Below are 7,517 nucleotides of genomic sequence, written 5' to 3'. Positions count from 1 at the left end.
CTTATGCTACTGTTTCCTTATTACTCTAGATGATGAGAGTTTGGGTTCCTGATATCCTCCTTGCCTCATACCCACTTCCCACCTTCTCAAAACAGGGATAGGAATTTGATTCCCATTTGGTGTCCTCATGAGTATGAATTAAGTATTAATTACTCATTTTGAGCCACGCACAGTTCTTTGCTTCTGTTTTTATTCATGACAATTTTTCATTATCCTTGGAATCAAGAATTCCTTCGTGTAATTTGATGAGTTTTCTACGCCCCATCATCCATTTTTCACCAGAAGTATAACTTTGCTCTCTGCAAGTTCAAGCCATCCTGAAGCTTTCTCCTTTCTTTAGTCCAGGCTGCTTGCTCTGGTGGCCTCTGCAGGGTGTTTGGGCTGAGCATTCCCCTTGGCTTTCTGTTGTGCTGAATTGCCTGTTGCTGGATCCCACAACATTTTTTTGTTGGTTTTCTCCCTTGTTTTGTTAGAGAATATCTTCTTGTAGCTTTCAGAGGAATGGTGCAAAGGAATAATTTTTTTTTTCCTAACAACTTGCATGTCTGAATAATTTTCTGTTCTCGCTTCATACCTTGGTGGTTTGGGCACAGGATTCTAGGCAGGTTCTAATTTTCCCTCTGAATTTGAAGACACAGAGTCTTGCTTCTAGTATTGCTGTTGAGAAGTTTAATTCCCTTCTGATTTCTTACCCCTCCACTTTTGTGGAAGTATTTGGTTTCTTCTTTGTCCCTGGTGTTCTGAAATTCTATGATTATGTTCTTTGGTGGATCTGATTTCATCCATTACTCTAGTCCAGAGCTGCCCAATTGACCTTCCTGTGATGAGGCAAATGCTCTATGTCTGCCTTGTCCAGTATGATGGTTTCCAGTGGCACAAGACTATTGAGCACTTGAATTACAGTTGGTGTGATAGAGGAAGTGTATTTCTGATTTTATCTAATTTTAATTAATTTATACTTAAATTTACCTAACCACATATAGCTAGGGGCTACCATATTGGATAGTACAGTGCATTGGCCTTCAATTCTGGGAAATTTTCTTGAACTATTTCTCTTGTTCTTCCTGTTCTCCATTCTGAAAGCACTATCGGTCAGATGATGGAACTCCTGGAATGATTCTCTAGTTCACTAATCTTTTCTGTTACGTTTTCCATCTCTTTGTTTAATTTTTTCTTTCCGTCAAATTCCCTATTTTCACCTTTTCACTTTTATACAGAATGTTACCTATCTATATTTTTTCCCAAGAATTCCTTTTTGCTTTCTGCTCTTATTGCAAGTGAACACAACTCTCAGGGTGCTATCACTGTTTTCAAAGCTCCCTTTCTCCTCACACATTGCTTCAGTTCCTTTGAGCTCCTTTCTCTGCTTGTTTTGGTCTTTCCCTTGAATGTTGGCCGGTCCTTGCCTGCCTGCTTGTATTTGAGAGTGTGTGGTATTGTCAGTGGAGAATCTTTTGTGATGGCATATAGCTGGAACTCTCCTAAATATCAGGATCTGTTGATATTTTGGGTTGTGCACCTTCCCAAGGAGGAATTCACTGGTCTTCTCCCAAGGAGGTGGAAGACTGGCCTGCTGGCCAGGTGGCAGAGGGTGGTAGAAATCTCATCATTTCTCCTGCGTTCAATCCAGCATCCTGTCCTCGTCTCTACCAGGGGTGCACAAGTTAAGTCTCTCCAGTTCCACATGTTCATATAATAAAACACCACAAGCTTGGTGGCTTAAAACAACATAAATTTATTACCTCACTGGTTTGGAGGCCAAATGTCCTAGATCAAGATTTTGCAGATTGGTTCCTATTAAGTTTCTGGGGAGAATATGCTCCATGCCTCTCCCTAGCTTCTGGTGGTTAACAACAATCCTTGGTGTACCTTGGCTTGTGTCAGCATCACTCCAATCTCTGCCTCCATCTTCACACAGCTACCTTCTCTCTGTGTGTCTCTTATAATGACACCACTCATTGAATTAAGGTCCACACACTCCAGTATGACCTCATTTTAACTTAACTAATTTCATCTGCAAAGACTCTATTTCCAAATAGGGCCACATTCTGAGGTTGCCGATGGACATGAATTTTCGGGGGAAGACTATTCAACCCAATAAAGGGGGGAATCTGGAAGTGTAACTTTTTTAATACAGACTTTATACAATCCTCTGCTTTCAGTGTCACTACACCTTCTGATTTCAGATGTAACTTGTTAATTCAGTTTCTGAGACCTTCTGGGTGTTAGCCACCTGGTTCTTCTTGCTTCTGGTCTCCCCAGTGCTGTAGCCTTAGCTTCAGCTTTCTGTGCTCTGCTATGTCTTTATGGCAGTCACACAGTGGTCAAAAGAATAGACTCTGTGGCCAGGCCATCTGGCCTTACATCCTGGCTCTGTGGCTGTACGATCTTGCCGAAGTAACTTAACCTCTTTGTGCCTGTAAAAGGAGGGTGATAATACAGGTACCTACTGCACAAGGTTATTCTGAGGACTAAGGAGAGAGCTTAGAACGGTGTCTGGCATGAAGAGCTTATGATGACTTTTGGCTTCATCTGCTTGCTAGGTTCAAATGTTTGGTGACTCTTGTCTTCTTGCTGGTTGTCATTGTCTCTGTTGATTTGTACCTTTTTTTTCTTTTTTTCTGGTGAGGGAACTTGGCCATGAGCTGACATCTGTGGCCAATCTTCCTCTTTTTGCTGAGGAAGATTGGCCCTGGGCTAACATCTGTGCCCATCTTCCTTTACTTTATATGTGGGATGCCTGCCATAGCATGGCTTGATAAGTCATGCATAGGTCTGTGCCCTGGATCCAAACATGTGAACCCAGGGCCGCTGGAGCGGAGTGTGAAAATCTAACCACGATGCCGTGAGGTTGGCCCAATTTGAGCCTTTTAAGAAAGCCCTTTAGTGCATTTTATTGGGGCTACAGGCAGCTTCAGAAGTAAAGGCCTGTGTTCGATCCACCAGGTTTAAGTTTCTGAAGGAATCTTATAGATGAGGAGCCGTTCGGGAGAGAATAAGGCAGGCGGAGCAACTTAGACAAAGGTGTGGAGCACGGGGTGTGCAGGGACCTGCAAAGACTCCAGTCTGATGCAGCACGTGGTCTGAGGAGGTGCACTGGGAACACAGCTGGGCGTGGTCACCTGCCACTTGCAGAAAGCAAAGGCAGCACTGGAGCGCAGATGGTATCAAATTCTGGAGTGCCTTGATTAGATGTGCAAAGGTGACACTGTGAAAGGAGGTCAACCAGGAGGCTGTGGTTATTGTCTAGGTCAGAGATGATGAGTGTCTGACTATGGCAGGGGGAGTGGGGAGTGAAGAGATGGTGTAAGTTTGAAAGATATTTGTGTTCTGAGATTGGATTGGTGGTTACCAGAGGGGAAGGGGGGAGGGAGGAGGGTGAAAGGGATAATTCGGTACATGTGTGTGGTGATGTGTTGTAATAAGTATTTTGGTGGTGAACATGATGTAATCTATGCAGAAATAGAAGTATAATGATGTACACCTGAAATTTTTACAGTGTTATAAACCAATGCTACTGCAATAAACAAAAAATTTAAAAAAATATATTGCTAGTTAACACTTCCCAAAATTTTGTAATGACAATTTTTAAATACAGACGATTTGAACAAAAAGATGGTGAAAGTTGTTTAGTAACACCCGTGTACCCACCTCCTAGACTGAAGAATTAACACTTTGCTCTATTTGCTTTAAACGTGTCTATACACATCTCTATTCACCCATCACCCATTTTACTTTTTGGCTGATTATGAGGTAAGTTTCAGAATGAGAACCCTTCATCCCTAAACACTGCAGCATGCATGTTATTAACTAGATGAAATCCTAGTGTATAAGTAAAATTAACCTACTGATCCTGTCTTTATCTAAAATTTTGATATTTTGTCCTTCATAATTTTGTTTTGCATTAATGTTGATTCTTAAAAATATTGGCTGGAGTGTAATTTGTCATGATTACTGATATTTTTGATAATTTTATGCTCAAGTGGAATGCCTCACTCTTCTTGCTCTAGTCCTGGCTCTGCCTGGTGGTTCTGACTGAATTTTATAAACACACTGCCTCTGTAAGGTGGAAATGAGTTCTCCCTATTCCTTTTTATAGTTCCTTTGAGATTAGCCTTTTCCTTGTCTATCAAGTACTCAACTTGGGAACTGTTTAGAAACAGATTATGCCCCAGGTGAGGATGAGGAGAGTGGGAGGGATTTCAACCAAGCTGGTCTTTAAGATCCTACAGGGGTTGGGAAAGGTGGCCGGGGGTGGGGTGGCCCTGGTCAGGGCCCTGTGCTCACACAGCTGGACATGCACCACCAGTACAATTAGAATCCAGGAAATTAAGTCTCTGAACATTTGTGAGCTCAGTGGCTCTTCATATATCAAGTGGTAAAGAGAGCCCTGTAAACACAATCAGTAAGAAGAAAAAAGGTAAACAGTCCACACTCAGCAAATCCCAACATTTTAATCACTTTCAACTAAAACTTGACCTCACATCTCCCCTTCTTGCTATAAAAGAATATATTACACAATTTGTGGTTACTTTATAACTTTTGTCTTCCCTCAGCCACTAGTTGAACAGTTCATGTGTTCATATTGGGTGAATATTTCCAGACAGCCTGCCGAGGGTCAGGTATCTGGCTGGGCAATATCACATGTTCTCTTCAGTCAGAGCCACCAGGTGCCAGACTTGCAGATAGAAGCCCCAAGCCCCTGCGGGTCCTGGTCCAGGGTCTGGTCTGGGCCTCTTTTGGAAGGAAAGACATAATTATTAACTCTCGTTTTATAGATTAGGCAGCAGAGGCTGAGAGTGTTTATAGAACACACACAGGGCCTGCATATCAGTCACACTCTGTGGATGCCTACCCGCCTTCTGTCTACATAACAAACACAGATGTACTTGGAGACTATGGAGAGCACAGGGACCACCTGGGCCAGGTTCCTAACCATACCTTCTCCTTGTACCCCTCTAGCTCTGACATATTCTCTCAGACTCTTACTCATTGTGGTTGCACAAAGTCAAAATCCCAGAAGTTTTACTACCTTTCAACCACTATGATGGCTAGTAACAACAACAAAAGGAAAATCATATGTGTTGGTGAATATGTGGAGAAATTGGAACCGTTGGATATTGCTGGTGGGAATGTAAAATGGTATAGCCACTGTGGTAAACAGTTTGGCATTTCCTCAAAAAGTTAAGCATGGAATAACCATATCACCCAGCAATTCCACTGCCAGGTATATACCTAAGAGAAGTGAAAACAGTTTCAAAAAACAAATACATGTACAGCATGTTCATAACAGCACCAATCACAGTAGCCAAAAAGTGGAAATCATGCAAATCAGCAGATGAATGGATAAAGAAATTGTGGTACATCCATACAATAGAATATTATTCAGCCATGAGAGGAATGAAGTACTGACACGTGCTCCAACAGGGATGAACCTGGAAAACATTATCCTAAATGAAAGAATCCAGACACATAGGCCACATATTACATGGTTCCATTTATACAAAACATCTAGAATGGGTAAATCCAAGAAGATAGAATGTAGAGGAGAGGGAGGGGAGAAACTACTTAATGGGCATGAGGTCTTATTTGGTGGGATGGAAATTCTTTGGAACTAGATAGACGTGGTGGTTCCACAACATTGTGAATGTACCAAATGACACTGCAATGTTTACTATAAAAGGGTTAATTGTATGTTCTGTGAATTTTACATCAGTAAATTTTTTAAAATCCCATAAATGTACCATAACAATTACAAGACAGGCCACTCTGGTGCCTTCCAATCCCAGTGACTTGTTCCAGTGGCCCTGCACAGTCTCCAGCCTCCTGCTGACCGGTCCGTGGCCAAGCCTTGGCCTTAGAAGCAGAGGATCCCTAACTTGGCCTGTGATCTGATTGCTTCCTATTAGCAGTAATAAAAGTTGGCTCAACTTTTATTGACAGACACTGTGCTTTGCAACCAGGAGATGACAAACATACTCAACAGTGATAATGACTGTAAGCTGGGCTACAATAACAGCCTGAAACACCATCTCTCCTTGTCTTCTGGCCAAACACTCCTCTGTCCATGGTGTGCAAGCTAGTGTCACTGTCTCTGGGAAGCTCTCTCACCATCCCCATGTGGCTGCAGATCCCACTTATCTCTGCCTTCCCCAGGCTCCTAATGCCTTTGAAGGTGTCTGCTCACAGTACAGCACTGTACCTGGGTCCCCTGCGTGAGTGCCTTCTGTGACAGTCTCATTCACACTCTGCCCCCATGGTTCATTGGGACAGTGAAGACCAAATTCAGACTGATAGAGAGGGTCCCATGGCCCTGGGGATCTCCGTGTGACCTGTTGTGGAATAGTGCATCTTGTGCTGAAGTTCAAGAGTGGGATGAACTCTACTGAGCTGAGCCCCTGGAAAAGTCACTGGGCTTGGGATGCTCCATGATGACATGTCTCCTTGTAAACTCCTTGGAACTGCACAGAAAAATGACGAGTATTTATTTATTTTCTGGGGAGATAGTTCATTACATCCATCTGATTATCACAGGAGTGATGTTCTAAGTAGTGGTCAAGAATGCCACTTTGGGAAACTAGGTGATCTCAGCTGAATGAACCACTGGCCCTCTTCTTTCCTCCCCGCTTCTTGCTGGATCAGTTCAAGCAGCCTCACAAAGGAGAAAAAATATTTAATTTTTTCAGTGATTTTTGAACCATTCACCTTGGGACCCACAAGATGGATACCTGTCAAAAACAAGTAATGACAGTGTTCCCATTTATAGCAAAAGTTAAGTTAACTGATGGGATTTTCTTTATTTAACAATGTTACTATTTTTAAAAGACTGTATGTGCACATGGTAAAACATTAAAATGAAAGTATAAGAGGATAATGCCTTTATACTATGAAGATTGATGTTTTCTTATGTTTTTTTGTTTGATACTTCAGTCAAATTAAAGAAATTCCCTACAATTAGAATTTTAAGTTTTTTAATATCATAATTGGGAGTTAAATATTATCAAATGCTTTTTATGAAACTATTGAGATGATATGACTTTTTTGGTTGAAAAAAATCAGTTAATGTAATAACCGATATTTATACTTTTTCTTTGTTAACAATCCTTAAGTTCCAGGATCAAATCCAACTTGGCCATGGTGTATCATCACTGGTACATTTGGTTTTCTACTATTTTGTATAGATTTTTTGTGTTGAAGATCTTGAGTGAGCAGGCATGCAATTTTCCTTTCTTGTCATATTTTTATCTGATTTGGATTAAGCTGATACGCCCTCATAGATTGAGCTTGGCGTTATGCGTTCTTTTTCAATTCTCTGGATTGATTTTATGTGACACTTCAGTGTCTGTTGACTTACTCTCTGTGGTCACAGCCTCTAAGGTGGCCATCAATGGTCCCTGCTTCCTAGTGTTATGACTTCTGTAATGCCCTCTCCTAGGTGTGGGTTGGATCAGGTGCTTCGAATGAATAGAATATGGCAGAAGAGATGGGATGCCATGTCTGATATTAGGCTATAAAAA

Source organism: Diceros bicornis, chromosome 26 (assembly GCF_020826845.1).
Source record: "Diceros bicornis minor isolate mBicDic1 chromosome 26, mDicBic1.mat.cur, whole genome shotgun sequence".
Classification (NCBI taxonomy): domain Eukaryota; kingdom Metazoa; phylum Chordata; class Mammalia; order Perissodactyla; family Rhinocerotidae; genus Diceros; species Diceros bicornis.
Note: the sequence above shows the minus strand (reverse complement) of the source record.